General features: G+C 39.7%; 1 pseudogene; it reads left to right on the top strand.

Annotated features, from left to right (window-relative positions):
- LOC143410776 (roundabout homolog 2-like) overlaps positions 1-17,709 on the top strand; it is a 140,145-nt pseudogene that overhangs the window by 107,804 nt on the left and 14,632 nt on the right.

Genomic DNA, 17,709 nt, shown 5'->3' with positions numbered 1-17,709 from the left:
CGTAGATGTTGCATTTTGTCATGCCAAAGTCAATAAAATAGAGGTATTATTAGTATTTATTTTAACCTCTAATAAAGTTAAACTGTTGTTCTCTTAGCTAAAGGTAGAAGTTCAATATATCCAATTATGGTAGTTTTAAATGCTAGCCTAAAATATTTTGCTTTTTTCCTAAAAACAATAAAATATCACAGCTAGTTTCTAGCAGACAGAATCAATTAAAATAATATTTTGGAAACATGAATCCAATTGTGGAATACATGAGAAAGAGAGACAATGTGACTTAGCAGAAGCTACTGCAAAATTATGAGTTGAAAAAAATAGTGAAAATCATGAGGAAAGATCAGATATGAAAAGAGTAGAAAGCTAATGGCTTTGTTACATTGTTTATGCAATTTAAATTTTTTGGAATCTAAGAAGTGTATGTTTTATGCAACTTGCCTCACACAAATTCATGTTCAAATTTTAAAATTTTTGAACCAATCTGTTAGTGTACAGATTTTAAAAATGGAAGTCAGACAATGAATGCATATCATTGAGCTGAGGATATACATTTATAAAAACCATTTCAACTCTTAATATTTTAACAGTTCCTGTGGTTAACTTAAAAGAAATTATGAACCCTCTTCATTTTTAAAAGTAATACTGATTTTTTTTCAATTTACCAACAAGTCAGTGTCATGCATACCTAAAAAATAGATTAGATAATTGAATACAATGTTACTTACAAAATAATAAAATATAATTGACCAAGAAACTGAAATTTGTACAATTTTCCTTTCTAGTGAAGAACTACCAAAGAAAGGTGCCTTTGAGAGTTTTAAAGTAGCAAGAGTTATACACAAGTATAAATGTTGTATATACATATGTATTGTACATATTTATACATAAGTCATAAACATTAAAACATAAATGACTGATAAGCAGCAAGAGATCAGGTGTGAAATTAATGATCTTTTTAGTAAAACCATAATGTGAATAATTGTACTTTTATGACTAAATAATGTGTGTGTGTGTTTGGCTTTAGGTACAATATAGCATAAAAAGAAAAAAGATGAAGATGAATACTTATTGTTGTTTTCTATAAACCAATGCTATTTAATAAGGTCAGCCCCTATTTCACACAGGTATGACATCAAAGATGATTACACTCTGAGAATTAAGAAGGCCTTGAGTACAGATGAAGGTACCTATATGTGTATTGCTGAGAATCACGTGGGAAAAGTGGAAGCCTCCGCTACCCTCACTGTCCGAGGTAAGAAACTTAAGGTGTCAGATATAACTGAATCAGAAGACTAATATTTTATTTTTGGTAAGTGAACTCACAAGCAAAATGATAAATTCTACTTTTATGATTACATTAGATGTCTACATTGCATGCTCTCTCTATCATTAATTGAAATAAAATTATTTCTAAATTTGGGTGCAAATAATGATCATCTAAAGGCATTAATTTTTATTTAATAAAATAGAACATGGATGAAAGTCGACAGTTTATGGCCTAAAAGATAATCTTAGAAAGGATATAAACCAGTCATTTGCTCTCAACTACTTATGCTTTTAAATGGCATCTGTTTCAAAAGTACTTCTGTTTTCTGTTCACCAGTTTGTCGCTTTATACTAGTAGAATATTGTTTAGAAATTCTTTTTTATTTTAACATTCAAAAAAGCAATCTGAATAAAAAAACTAATCATACTTCCAAAGGTGAGCAAAGGGTAACGGAAGAGCTCCAGCTCCCTGACAATCTGATTTAGAGAGTGATATGTGAAATTCATTGGCTTAAGTAATTGCAGTAGTTGCTTTTTTTCATTTTCTAAGCATTGCACACTTTCTTAGTCATGGAATAATGTTCATTTGCACACTTTCTTAATCATGAAATAATGTTCATTTATAGATTTATTGAAATTGCTTACACTTGAGGGAAAGCATTAATAAGCCCACATTAAACTATAATGAATCAACTGGCTTCCTGGTGGAGCAAGTTGATCCCAAGAGGTAAAATATGTCCCAGGTACTAAGTGAAGTCTTGACAGTGAACACTTAGCCTCTCCAAACAGACATTACCACCATACTATTCACTCCCACAGGGATCTAAACAAACATGGAAATGCTCATCTCCTGTTCATTCTCAAACCTTTCTTTCCCACTAATTATGCCTCCTCCTCTCATCCTTCCTTCCCCCTCCTCTCATTTTTTCCTGTTGGCTGCAAGTGTTCATTCACACCTGTCAGATACCTCTCACCCTATTTAGTTGTGCTTCTACCCATATGCAGCTTTGCCCCCAGAAATTTTTGTAAGATGAGCAGAAGGGTTTGGAGGAGTTTGGAGGTATAACAAATGCATCAGAGATACTGAGGTTGCTCCTCCATCTTGTAAGAAAAAAGGTTTTTGCCAAACCTGCAATGTAAGCTTCAAATCACACAAAACTCATTTGACTCCAGATGTCTCCTGGGAGACAGGCATTCTGCATACCTTCAAAATACAGTGCTTTTGCACTTCTCAGTTGCTTCATTCCTTTTTCACCTGACCCAGTGCTTTCTCCTCCACACAATCTAGTGTGTTCTAAGAAGAAAAAACACATTTAGACAAAATCAATAAAGCTACTTAAAAATATTTTTACTTCTTACAGGTAACAGATCATAAAGGACTGTGATCATATATGAACCAAATTATATACTCATTATATCTGATCAAAATCTAATAAATCATGCAAAAAAATGAAAACTCTTTATTTAACCTACACACTCTGTAGATGATTTTATATATGATTGTTTTTAAATAGGAAGCTGTTCGCAAAAACAAAATCTATCTTCGCAAAAACAAATTATCTCCAAAGTTTGTGTTTGTGTGTGTGTGTGTTTCTGAAGTGAATGGGAAAAAAATAAGCAACCCACTAGAAATGTTCTATTCAAAAAATATTTGCTGACAAAACAAGAGGTGTGAAAATGTAAGGAGTTGTTTGTTTGTAAAAGCAGCAGGGTTCCTTTTATAGTTCAATGCTTGGATGAATGAGACATGAAGTGTTCTGTTTGCTTAAAGGTCTTTCCCACCTAATTGTTTTTATAATTTGTTGAAGTTTCAGGTTTAACATTTTATTTAACAAAGCATGCTCCACATGCATGGATGTCTGAAGCTAACTTACAAGTAAAAAGCATTGTTTAGTTCTAAAATGATTTTTTTTTTTAAATCAGAAACCCTTAGATAGTTTCTCATCTAATCTGGAGCTTGTAGATGAATTAGAATGTTTGTTGTGTGTGTATGAATTTATTACTCATCTAAAACTGAAACCTCAAAATTAGGTTAAAGAAAAAACAACTCTCCATAATACAATGTAATGTAGAGTAAAATATTATTTAACAACATTTTTACCATTAGGAAAAGCAGTTGGGATTTCTCAAGCTAAGAGGTTAATAAGGAAAAAAATTATCTACAACATTTTTTCCTGTGCTTTTTCTATGCACATAAATGAGATGTTCAACCTTTCTCTGGATTGTTTTATTAGAACAGGGTCAACTGACCCAAGAGGCCATGTCCATTTAATGCAGGGACACAGTTTAGTTTAATTTGCTGATTTTGAAAACATCCACCTGCTGATTTTTTTCACATGAATAATTTTCTATGCAATAAAGAAGTTTTATTATGATGTTTCTACTAATATTGTATCATTATGTTCATTTTAGCCAACTGGTGAATATTTAAGGCAGTTTTACAATCAATATCTGAAACAGATCTCTTCAGTTGTTTTTCATTTCAAAAACATGACAAAAATAAAGTGGAGTAAAATGGAGATTACCATCAAAATAACTCCCTTTGCTGACTTCGCAAATGTAAAATTAGTAAGAAACAAAGTTAGTCAACAACATATCGCCTAGCATATATAGTCTAATCAAATATCTCATTATCTAGGAGCATTTTTTAAAATGGCTTAAAAATGACTTCATACAAACTGCATATTTGGAAACATAATTTTCCTCTATTTTTCAATTGCTTTGTTGGCTTTGCATAAATGTAAAAATTACATTTCCTCTAAGGCAATGAAGCCTTAAGGTTTTTGGAATTATTCTAGACTGCAGTGAAAAAGAGATGTGTTTTATTTATTTGAAAATGATTTTTTTTATGATGGTTTCTTCTTTTTCTCTCTTTAATATTATAGATTCAAAATACCTTTTCAGAGCTAGGGTTGTGGGTCAGTGGTAGAGTGCTTGTCTCGAATATGTGGGGCACTGAATTTGATCCTCTGCCCTACATAAGTAAATAAAACAAAGGTATTGTGTTCATCTGCAACAAAATTTTTTTAAAAAGTTCTTCAAAAAATAACTTTTCATTCCTTAAAGAAACATATCTGAAATCCAGCTTGAGGTGGCAACTAAAATAGTAAATTGAAAGATGAAAGGAAAAGGTTCCTTTTCTACTAGACACTGACAAAATTAGGAGAAATATCACCAGTCAGAATGAAACATGACTTTATAATATTAGTCTGTTGTCTTACTCTGGATATTTTTGTGTTCTGCTACATACCCCCTTACAAAAAAAAGAAAAAGGAAAAATACTTCAGGGTAACTTCAGTTTTTCCTTTCATGTAGCAAACTGACCTTATGCTATGAGACCTAAGAGTTTGTCTAAGGCAGAATGTTAACACTGCTACTACTGTCAGCTTTTTTTCTTTCTGTTACCTCTCATGAATACCATTTCTATAAAAGACTATATAGAGGCAACTATACATATGTAATATATGTGTTATAATGCACATAAGTATTATACTTTATTTTAGAGATGACTCAAGGCTAAGTATTATGATGAATCTGTTTTGAATATACAAATATGCTTTTAATGTTGCATCTATCTTACCTTGCCCAAAGTGATTAGCAGCAAAATACTTACATTGTTCTAGAGACATATTATACAGGGGGGCTATATCCATTAGGATATAAGTGAAAGGATTTTTTGTTGAAAAAGCTTAACTCAAGGATGTATCTGCACCTGACATTTTATTTAGAGACAGGTTCTAACTGAGGAGCTTAGCATCTTGCTTTTGCTGAGGCTGGCATTGAAGTCACCATCCTCCTGCCTCAGCCTCCTGAGCTGCTGGGATGACAGGCATGGGCCACCACACCTGGCTCCATCCCTTAACGGGCATCTGGGCTGGTGATCCCTGAAACAAAGTGATCCCAAGAGAAACTCTGGAGGTCTAGGAAGATGTCCATACCACATAGGCTTTTCCTATGAGTCACTCTATTCAATAATCCACCTGCTCACCTCTCCAGGCCTGTCTCCCTCTACCCTAGAGGCAAAGGACATAAGCCAGGAACTCACACAGTTTCATTGCCCATAAATGAAGAGTTCAGGGCAGGCACATTGGCTTGCACCTGTCATACCAGCAGCTCAGGAGGCTGAGGCTGAGGCTGAGGCAGAGGATCACGAGTTCAAAGCCAGCTTCAGCAATGGTGAGGCACTAAGCTACTCAGTGAGACTCTGTCTCTAAATAAAATACAAAATAGGGTTGGGATGTGGCTCTGTGGTCGAGTGCCCCTGAGTTCAATCCCTGGTACTCACCCCCCAAATACTCTCAGCCAGCTGGATGTCATCCTTCCATAGTCCCCTGCCTGCACTGGCCTGCACTGTTCGGCTCACTGCTTGGGTTCTGACTTCTCTCCTTCTCCCACATTTGGCTTTGTTGCCCTCCCTGGTGCTCCCAGAGCTCCTGGGCTCTGCCCCACCCTGGCCCTTTCCCCAGATGCCTGCTACTGCAACACCTTCCTCAGTGGTCTCCCCAAGCGGACAGGCAGGGCTGAGGGGAAGTAGATGGCAGCAGTTATGAGCACAGACTTTGGTCTCTTACTGCTTGACTTTGAAACCTGGCACTGCCATGTGGCAGGTGTGTACACTTAACTAAGTCCCTTTGCCCAACTAGGCCTCGGTTTCTTTGTGTGAAATGTGGATAAGGAGAACTTCAGCCTCCCAGCAGACTTTTGTGAGACAGAAAAGTCCATATGAAGCACTCAGAGGAGCACCGTCTTGTAGTAAATACTCAATAAACACAGCTATGCTCATTCATTTCTATAGCCCAGGACCTGGCCCAAAGAAGCCATTTATTTGCAGGTTGAATGAGTGATTGGGAGTGTCCTGGGTCAGGGGCCACTAGGCTTCTTGGAAGGGGGGCTGAGATGGAAGCTGAACTTTTCTCTACTGTCTGGGAAAGGATTGGGCAGACAGGGTGTCCAGGGAGCTCTTATTGGAAGCACTGCAACTTCAGAGCTAATGGCTGCTGCATGTGACAGCTTCTATCTGGTCCAGTTGCCAGCCTCCCCCCATCCATGTGATTCTAATAGTCAGCTGTCAGCTCATTAACCTAAGTCCAGGTCCAATTCTGCTGCCACAGTGAGTGAGCAAGCCACTGGGGGCCAGAGTCTCGTTAGGGCCAGGCCTTCACCTGGGCCAGAGGGCCTACAACAGGGCCCAGTCAATGTGTTTCCAATCAGCAATTAGTCTTCAATCAATTGGGTTGCAACGTGATTGCTTTCCTGTCTGAATATCAGCGTGGGCAGGGAGCTGGCAGAAATGGCCATCTAGAGAGTGTTAAGCTGGAGTTACAAGAGGAGACATAAATAAAGGAACCAAACACCCCAATTTGGGCCTGAATCATGGCCCTGGGCAAGCTGCATGGCACCCAGCCCAGTGACAAAAGAAAGCCAGGCCTAGGCTCCAGATGGCACCTGCTCTTGTCCATGTTCTAGTATGCCTACTGGAATAGGGAATGGCCAAGAGGATATCATCTCAGGCTTCAGTTTCCCCAGCTGTACCATAAAAGGACCCTCAAAGCTCTGGTGCTCTGAAAATGCTTGTCCTGATGTCGCATGACTTAGTGGGGAGCAAGTCTGTGGGAAGATGCTCCCTGACAGCCCAGCCAGACCTCATTTGTAAAATGGAGATAATCATTGCAACCTCCTAGACTTTAGACTTGTTGGGGTGGAAAAGAGTTTTGTACACTGTGAAGTACTGTGCTTGGCAGCTGGAACTTGAGACTGGAAAGCCATGCTGTAGGCTCCTGGTGGTTCTAGAATCTGAGCACTTTGGAGCCTGGTTATCATATCTTGTATTTCCACCAACCAACTAGAGGAGGCAGAATTCACGATAACAGAATCCACCCTATAATCAAGCAACTGCTGGACTTAATCATGTGCCTTATCTCATCGAGTTCTCACTAGAACCCCATAGAACATGGATTGTTCTTACCAATCTCAGCTGACAGAATAGGATCTGATCTGCAGAGCAGTTTACTGACTGAAAGTTAAGCCAAAGCAAACTTGACTGTGAAGCTATTGCCCAAGGGCAAGAGAGTCACAGGCACAGGATAGCAGATGTGATGGAGCCATTGGGGATAAACATACTCAGTCTTCTGATGGTGCAGGTGGGGAGATTGAGACTCACAGAGGACTGGGGACATGCCCAAGGTCATACAGTGTATTTCTAACTATTCTGGGTTACCCAGGCCCATTGGGTTGGTACAATATCTCCTCCCCTTGAACACCTCCCTCACTGTGTTGATTGTGTCTCCTAAATATGCTGCTAACCCACCAATGTCAACTCTCCACCTACTCCGTGCCTTCCTGGGGTCAAGTTCCCTCCTACTGCACCCATGCTGGTGGCTCAGCTGGGGCAGGTCAGATCCAGATGAATCTTCCAAGGGAAAACTTTTGATCCTCTTGCTTCCTTGCTTAAAGACCCCCAATGGCTTCCTGTGCCTGCTTAATGAGTCCCAAACTTCTGTGCCATCCAGGGTCATCTACATAAAGCTTCAATCTACTTTTGCATCTTTAACTCTATTGTTCTGCTTATAAATCTCATGTCTCAGCCAAACTGGACTCATCAGAGATGGATTTCCAGCTCCAGAGAGTTGTTGTGAGGATTAAATTAGTTGCTTTATGTAAATCCCTTGGCAGAGTGCCTGTCATGGAGCAAGGGCCACAATGGTGTTTGGTGAGCAGACACAACAACAAATATGTGGGCCTGATGCATCTGCACTCATCTCCAGGCTTCTGCCTACCAGGTTCCCTTGGCCTGCCGTGTCCTCTCTGTCCCTCTCTGTAAGTCCAAGTCCTACCCAGCTTTCAAGGCTCTTAGCTGTTCTGGGATACCCTGTCCAGAAAGGCTCTGCTGCATTTCACCAGGACTTGAATCCATTCTTTCTAGTGGCTGCATGGCCAGCCTCACCCTCTCACTGAGTTACATGCAGATGTTCCTGTGTAGCCTTGAAACACCTCGAGGGCAGGCAGTGTGGACTGGGGGGAAGAGCACAGGTGAGGTCATCAGACTGACTTGAGCCGAAGTCCTGGTCCTGCCATTTTTCCAGTGGTACAACTCTGGACAAGTAACCAAACATTTCAAAGTCTCGCTTTTTTCAGCAGTAAAGTAATCCTTACCTGACAGAGGGTTTAGAAGGATTTGGTACCCAATGAGACCTGACACTTCCTACTCCTTTTTGCTCAGGAACTAGAAAGGAGCCCTGTGGGGTTAAGGGATGAGGCTTGGCCCACTTCTGGCCTGGGAGATATTTCTCAAGATATTTCACATGCTCCATCCCATATCCTGACACTCAGGTGGCTGTGTAATTCCCCAGTCTTTCCCTGGTCTAACACTAACAGAAGGAACCAGAGCTGATCACAACAACAGCCAGCTGTCCTTATGTTCCATTTATTTATTTATTTTTAATTTTTGGTGCTGGTATTGAACTGCAAGGGCCCATGACCCCTGATCTACATCTCCCGCCCTTTTTATTTATTTAAAAAAAAATTGGGGAGGAGTTTACCAGGGATTGAGCTCAGGGTCACTCGACCACTGAGCCACATCCGCAGCCTTATCTTGTATTTTATTTAGAGACAGGGTCTCATTGAGTTGCTTAGCACCTCACTTTTGCCGAGGTTGGCTTTGAACTCAAACTTCTTGCCTCAGCCTCCCAAGCTGCTGGGATTTCAGGTGTGTGCCACCACAGCTGACTACCCTCATATTTCTTAAAATGGAATTTGCTATTGATTAAGAAGGGATGACTGTTGAGTCAGTACCTTCTTGCAGTTTCCTTCCAATCCCTTCCATTGGGATCAAGGAGCAGAAACCTTAGAAATCCCTTAGGGGTACCCAGGCAGCCCACCAGCTCTCAGTGACCTGACCCCGGATGCTTCTTCAGTCCAACTTGTGCCAGCCCTGCCCCTGTTCTCTGACTTACTTCTGCCTTCCATTCTAAGAATTGCCACGAGATAGGCCTTCGGAGCAAGGCAGGAGGCCTAGCGGCACTTCTCACATGACCAATGACTGGCAGTGAATCCCTGGACCAAAAATTTTTCAAGTCCATTCTAATCTTTATGAAACCCTTATTGTTCCATAGTTGCTTGCAGCATTGTTATGTAGCACATGACCATAGTAATGAACTCATGGGATTGTTGCAAGGCTTAGTCAAACTAACACATTTTGATAATACTCATAAAAGTGAGAATATTGAATCAAAATGGAGCTGCACTGGGTGTGGTGGTGCACCACTAAAATACTAGCTACTTGGGAGGCTGAGGCAGGAGGACTGCAGATTAGAAGCCAGTCTGGGCCACTTTGCAAGACTCTATCACCAAATAAAATAAAAAATAGGTTAGAGATGTAGCTCAGTGGTACAGTATTTGCCTAGTCTCTGTGTTCATTTCCTATGACTGGAAAAAAAGGTGTGGATGGGATGGATTGGGGACCACAAGATATCCCAGAAGTTACTGCTGTACTACACTTAAGCTGCCATGACATTTGGCAACATCTTCTCACCATGGACTTGGATAGGATATCAGTTTCCTGGGCTGTTACTAGAGGTTGAGCCCTGTTCTGAGTACCACCAGGACTGCCTCACTCTCTTCAGCTCCTTCCCTTGCCTTCCCTTTGTCCCCTTGAATTTCCCCTACCCCATCAAGGGTTTTGTTCTCCCTACAGAACACATTGAGGATGGGTACCAATGGTTTCACATGAAACATCACTTTGGCTGTAAGACCTCCATTGACAGGCCTAAGCCTCTGCCTTCCCATTCTCAACACCTTCCTGAGCACTACAGTTCCCTTCTACTCCAGAGGAGGCCCTCAACCACACTCAGTTTTGCCCTCTCCCTTGTCTTATAGACAGGAGCAATTTTGCTCAAAATAGGAGTTGAGATACTACCATGCATTTTATCTGATCATAATGGAATGAAATTGGAAATCAATAATAAAATGAGAAAGGAAAAACCCTACATCACATGGAGATTAAACAATATGCTACTGAATGAACAAAGGGTTACAGAAGACATCAAAAAGGAAATTAAAAAATTCTTAGAGGTAAATGAAAACTCATACACAACATATTGAAATCTTTGGGACACTATGAAAGCAGTACTAAGAGGAAAATTCATTTCATGAAGTTCATTCCTTAAAAGAAGGAAAAGCCATCAAATAAATGACCTCATACTACACCTCGAAGCCTTAGAAAAAGAAGAACAAATCAGCAGCAAATACAGTAGAAGGCAAGAAATAATTAAAATTAGAGCTGAAATCAATGAAATCGAAACAAAAGAAACAATCGAAAAAATTGACAAAACTAAAAGTTGAAAAAATAAATAAGATTGATAGACCACTAGCCACGCTAACAAAGAGAAGAAGAGAGAGAACCCAAATTACTAGCTTACGGGATGAAAAAGGCAACATCACAACAGACAATTCAGAAATACAGAAGATAATTAGAAATTATTTTGAAACCCTATACTCTAATAAAAAAGTTGATAGTGAAGGCATAGATAAATTCCTTGAGACATATGAACTACCCAGATTGAATCAGGAAGATATAAACAACCTAAACAGATCAATATCAAGGGAGGAAATAGAAGAAGCCATCAAAAGACTACCAACCAATGTTTACATAATGCCATATTAGTGACTGTTGTATTCTTCTGTCTTTCCTATCCCCTACTATCCCCCCTCCTCTCCCCTCCCATCTTCCCTCTCTACCTCATCTGTTGTTGTTCCGTTCTCTCCCTCCTCCCCCTTTCCCCTCACAACCTCATACATGTGATTTCGTATTACGATGTGGTTTTCCTTCCATTTCCATGCAATTTCTCTTCCCTCTCCCTTTCCCTCCCTTCATTTATCTCAGTTTAATGTTAATCTTTTCCTCATGCTCTTTCCCCCTGTTCAGTTCTTAGTTGCTCTCCTTAAATCAAAGAAGACATTTGGCATTTGTTTTTTAAGGATTGGCTAGCTTCACTTAGTATAATCTGCTCTAATGCCATCCATTTCCCTGCAAATTCCATGATTTTGTCATTTTTTAGTGCTGCATAATACTCCATTGTGTATAGATGCCACATTTTTTTTATCCATTCATCTATTGAAGGGCATCTAGGTTGGTTCCACAGTCTAGCTATTGTGAATTGTGCTGCTATGATTATTGATGTGGCAGTGTCCCTATAGTATGCTCTTTTAAGGTCCTCAGGGAATAGTCCGAGGAGGGCGATAGCTGGGTCAAATGGTGGTTCCATTCCCAGCTTTCCCAGGAATCTCCATACTGCTTTCCATACTGGCCGCACCAATTTGCAGTCCCACCAGCAATGTACAAGTGTACCCTTTTCCCCACAACCTCACCAGCACTTATTGTTGTTTGACTTCCTAAAGGCTGCCAGTCTTACTGGAGTGAGATGGTATCTTAGGGTGGTTTTGATTTGCATTTCTCTGACTGCTAGAGATGGTGAGCATTTTTTCATGTACTTATTGATTGCTTGTATGTCCTCTTCTGAGAAGTGTCTGTTCAGGTCCTTGGCCCATTTGTTGATTGGGTTATTTGTTATCTTATTGTTTAATTTTTTGAGTTCTTTGTATATTCTGGAAATTAGGGCTCTATCTGAAGTGTGGGGAGTAAAGATTTGTTCCCAGGATGTAGGCTCCCTATTTACTTCTCTTATTGTTTCTCTTGCTGAGAAAAAACTTTTTAGTTTAAGTAAGTCCCATTTGTTTATTCTTGTTATTAACTCTTGGGCTATGGGAGTCCTATTAAGGAATTTGGAGCCTGACCCCACGATATGTAGATCAGAGCCAACTTTTTCTTCTATCAGGTGCAGGGTCTCTGATTTGATATCAAGCTCCTTGATCCATTTTGAGTTAACTTTTGTGCATGGCGAGAGAAAGGAATTCAGTTTCATTTTGTTGCATATGGATTTCCAGTTTTCCCAGCACCATTTGTTGAAGATGCTATCCTTCCTCCATTGCATGTTTTTAGCCCCTTTATCAAATATAAGAAAGTTGTAATTTTGTGGATTGGTTTCTGTGTCCTCTATTCTGTACCATTGATCCACCTGCCTGTTTTGGTACCAGTACCACGCTGTTTTTGTTACTATTGCTCTGTGGTACAATTTGAACTCTGGTATCGCTATACCTCCAGATTCACACTTCCTGCTTAGAATTGTTTTTGCTATTCTGGGTCTTTTGTTATTCCATATGAATTTCATGATTTCTTTATCTATTTCTACAAGAAATGCCGTTGGGATTTTGATTGGCATTGCATTAAACCTGTAGAGAACTTTGGGTAATATCGCCATTTTGATAATGTTAGTTCTGCCTATCCATGAACAGGGTACATTTTTCCATCTTCTAAGATCTTCTTCTATCTCTCTCTTTAGGGTTCTATAGTTTTCATTGTATCAATCTTTCACCTCTTTTGTTAGGTTGATTCCCAAGTATTTTATTTTTTTTTGAGGATATTGTGAATGGAATGGTTTTCCTCATTTCAATTTCAGAAGTTTTGTTGCTGACATACAGGAATGCCTTTAATTTATGCATGTTGATTTTATATCCTGCCACTTTGCTGAATTCATTTATTAACTCTAGTAGTTTCTTTGTAGACCCTTTTGGGTCTGTTAAGTATATTATCATGTCATCCGCAAATAGTGATAATTTAAGTTCTTCTTTTCCTATTTTTATGCCTTTAATTTCTATTGTCTGTCTGATTGCTCTGGCTAGTATTTCAAGAACTAAATTGAATAGAAGTGGTGAGAGAGGGCATCCCTGTCTAGTTCCAGATTTTAGAGGGAATGCCTTCAGTTTTTCTCCATTTAGAATGATGTTAGCCTGAGGCTTAGCATATATAGCTTTTACAATGTTGAGGTAAGTTCCTGTTATCCCTAGTTTTTCTAGTGTTTTGAACATAAAGGGATGCTGTACTTTATCAAATGCTTTTTCTGCATCTATTGAGATGATCATATGGTTCTTATCCTTAAGTCTATTGATGTGGTGATTTGGGGTAAAAATGGAAAAGCATAACTCACATGAATCAAATGTATGAAAGGTGAAAAAAAGAAAAAGAAAAGAAAAAAAAAAGAAAAGAAAAATCACCAATAATGCCAAAAAAAAAAAAAAAAAAAAAAAGACTACCAACCAAGAAAAACCCAGGACCGGATGGATATACAGTAGAGTTTTACCAAACCTTTAAAGAGGAACTAATACCAATACTCCATAATCTATTTCAGGAGATAGAAAAAGAGGGAGAACTCCCAAATTCATTCTATGAGGCCAATATCACCCTGATTCCCAAACCAGAGAAGGACACCTCAAAGAAAGAAAACTTCAGACCAATATCCCTAATGAATTTAGATGCAAAAATCCTCAATAAAATTCTGGCAAATCGTATACAAAAACATATCAAAAAGATTGTGCACCATGATCAAGTAGGATTCATCCCTGGGATGCAAGGCTGGTTCAATATATGGAAATCAATAAACGTTATTCACCACATCAATAGACTTAAAGATAAGAACCATATGATCATCTCGATGGACGCAGAAAAAGCATTTGACAAAGTACAGCATCCCTTTATGTTCAAAACATTAGAAAAACTAGGGATAACAGGAACTTACCTCAAAATTATAAAAGCTATATATGCTAAGCCTCAGGCTAGCATCATTCTAAATGGAAAAAAACTGAAGGCATTCCCTCTAAAATCTGGAACAAGACAGGGATGCCCTCTCTCACCACTTCTGTTCAACATAGTTCTTGAATCACTGGCCAGAGCAATTAGACAGATGAAAGAAATTAAAGGCATAAAAATAGGAAAAGAAGAACTTAAATTATCACTATTTGCGGATGATATGATCCTATACCTAGAAGACACAAAAGGGTCTACAAAGAAACTACTAGAGCTAATAAATGAATTCAGCAAAGTGGCAGGATATAAAATCAACACACATAAATCAAAGGCATTCCTGTATATCAGCAACAAATCTTCTGAACTGGAAATGAGGAAATCTACCCCATTCACAATATCCTCAAAAAAAATAAAATATTTGGGAATCAACCTAACAAAAGAGGTGAAAGATTTATACAATGAAAACTACAGAACCCTAAAGAGAGAAATAGAAGAAGATCTTAGAAGATGGAAAAATATACCCTGTTCATGGATAGGCAGAACTAACATCATCAAAATGACAATATTACCAAAAGTTCTCTATAGGTTCAATGTAATGCCAATCAAAATCCCAACGGCATTTCTTGTAGAAATAGATAAAGCAATCATGAAATTCATATGGAAAAATAAAAGACCCAGAATAGCAAAAGCAATTCTAAGCAGGAAGTGTGAATCAGGAGGTGTAGCGATACCAGATTTCAAACTGTACTACAAAGCAATAGTAACAAAAACAGCATGATACTGGTACCAAAACAGGCGGGTGGACCAATGGTATAGAATAGAGGACACAGCAACCAATCCTCAAAATTACAACCATCTTATATTCGATAAAGGGGCTAAAAGCATGCAATGGAGGAAGGATAGCATCTTCAACAAATGGTGCTGGGAAAACAGGAAATCCATATGCAACAAAATGAAACTGAATCCCCTCCTCTCACCATGCACAAAAGTTAACTCAAAATGGATCAAGGACCTTGATATCAAATCAGAGACTATGCGTCTGATAGATGAAAAGGTTGGCTCCGATCTACATATTGTGGGGTCGGGCTCCAAATTCCTTAATAGGACACCCATAGCACAGGAGTTAATAACAAGAATCAACAAATGAGACTTACTTAAACTAAAAAGTTTTTTCTCAGCAAGAGAAACAATAAGAGAGGTAAATAGGGAGCCTACATCATGGGAACAAATTTTTACTCCTCACACTTCAGATAGAGCCCTAATATCCAGAGTATACAAAGAACTCAAAAAATTAAACAATAAGAAAACAAATAACCCAATCAACAAATGGCCCAAAGATCTGAACAGACACTTCTCTGAGGAGGACATACAATCAATCAACAAGTACATGAAAAAATGCTCACCATCTCTAGCAGTCAGAGAAATGCAAATCAAAACCACCCTAAGATACCATCTCACTCCAGTAAGATTGGCAGCCATTATGAAGTCGAACAATAACAAGTGCTGGCGAGGATGTGGGGAAAAGGGTACTCTTGTACATTGCTGGTGGGACTGCAAAATGGTGAGGCCAATATGGAAAGCAGTATAGAGATTCCTGGGAAAGCTGGGAATGGAACCACCATTTGACCCAGCTACTGCCCTTCTCGGACTATTCCCTGAAGACCTCAAAAGAGCGTACTACAGGGCTACTGCCACACTGATGTTCATAGCAGCACAATTCACAATAGCTAGGCTGTGGAACCAACCCCGATGCCCCTCAATAGATGAATGGATTAAAAAAATGTGGCATTTATACACAATGGAGTACTACGCAGCACTAAGAAATGACAAAATCATGGAATTTGCAGGGAAATGGATGCATTAGAGCAGATTATGCTAAGTGAAGCTAGCCAATCCCTAAAAAACAAATGCCAAATGTCTTCTTTGATATAATGAGAGCAACCAAGAACAGAGCAGGGAGGAAGAGCAGGAGGAAAAGATTAACATTAAGCAGAGTCATGAAGTGGGAGGGAAAGGGAGAGAAAAGGGAAATTGCATGGAAATGGAAGAAGACCCTCATTGTTATACAAAATTACATATAAGAGTTTGTGAGGGGAATGGGAAAAAAATAAGGAGAGAAATGAATTACAGTAGATGAGGTAGAGAGAGAAGATGGGAGGGGGGTAGTAGAGGATAGGAAAGGTAGCAGAATACAACAGTTACTATTATGGTATTATGTAAAAATGTGGATGTGTAACCGATGTGATTCTGCAATCTTTGTAATGTTTTGAATAACCAATAAAAAATAAAATATGCTTTGGGAACCAGCTCATTTGTAATGGTGATACTTCCTTTTTCTCTTTATTTATTCCCTAAATCTGAAATAGCTTCTCACTTCCATTTAACTAAGTTCCATTCTCCCTTCTTCTAACCCTTCCTGGAAAAAGTCTCTCACAGGTAGCTTGTCAGAATTAAGAGGCCAGAAGGTAAATAGTTTTAAAAGCATTATCAGGGCTGGGGATGTGGCTCAAGTGGTAGCATGCTCACCTGGCATGCACAGGGTGCTGGGTTTGATCCTCAGCACCACATAAAAATAAAATAAAGATGTTATGTCTGCCGAAAACTAAAAAATAAGCATTAAAAATTCCCTCTCTCTCTCTCTCTCTCTCTCTCTCTCTCTCTCTCTCTCTCTCTCTTAAAAAAAAGCATTATCATCTATCTGTAAGGAGCTCTCCTCATAGTCAAAAATGACCCACGAGGATTTAGTTGGCATTTGACACTCACCTTCTATTTACAGGATGGTTTGTCTCAGAATGTGAGTTTTCTAAAGACTGAGGATTGGCTGGATCCTGGGAGATTCCCACAAGGACAGCAATTCCTCACAAGAAATGTCTGGAAACAGCAGCAATCTGGTCCCATCTGTAGAGAATGGCAGGGCCCAGGCTCTGTGTCCCTAAGTCAGGATCATGCGTTACTTGACACTTCAAATCTCCCACCAATGAGACTCATCAGAATATTCATGACAAAAGGAATACTAGACCAGGAGTTAGGCATACCTGATGAGACTCCCCTGTCCAGCTTATTTGGTCATGCCATTTGGTTTCTAGAAGTCTTGATATGAGATTATGTGTGCAGAGTAGTTAAGGCTGTTCCTGGCACATGGTAGATGCTCAATACATCAGGCCATTAGTACTGCTCCTACCTCCATTGCTTCCCCATCATCCCAACCCATTAAGCCCAGTCCAGATCCAATGCTTTCAGAGCAGCCCAGATCCCCAAAGGGGGCTGGGCGATGACTGCAGGAGACCCTGGGATTCCTTCTGTGCTCTGCAGTGGGCCTGGGGGACTAGGGTCACAGGAGCTTAGATTGGCCCAGGCATTGAAGCCAAGAATCAGGACTTTAGCACAAGTAGTTGGGTCTAAGAGTAGGAAGGATGTGGTCAGTGTTGAGGGGCTTGGCTGTCATCCCCAAAGATCCAGAGACTCCATCTTGACTTAGCTGAGTCCCTGGTCCTGTCTATCATGTGAAGTTGGGGCTGAGGTGGCTGTGACAATGACCACCAAAGTAACTCCCAGCTTGACCACTTCATGTGTGTGAAAAGATTGAGGAGAGAGAGAGTTGGAGGCACCAAGGACTCCAGCTTTGACACCCCAGCAGGGGGCAATGCAACCAGAGCCCGGTGCCAGACCCTCTGATGAATGAGTTACCACAGGGATCTTGCAGGTGAAGCCAGGGCTGAGCGGGAAGCCATCCTGTTGGTAGGCATGTTGCAATGGAATGGGAGGAAGAGGCAACCAGTGACCCATCAGTGTCTTGTGTCTGCATC

This window comes from Callospermophilus lateralis, chromosome 11, assembly GCF_048772815.1.
Source record: "Callospermophilus lateralis isolate mCalLat2 chromosome 11, mCalLat2.hap1, whole genome shotgun sequence".
Classification (NCBI taxonomy): Eukaryota; Metazoa; Chordata; class Mammalia; order Rodentia; family Sciuridae; genus Callospermophilus; species Callospermophilus lateralis.
Note: the sequence above shows the minus strand (reverse complement) of the source record. Positions and strands in the feature narration are given on the sequence as shown.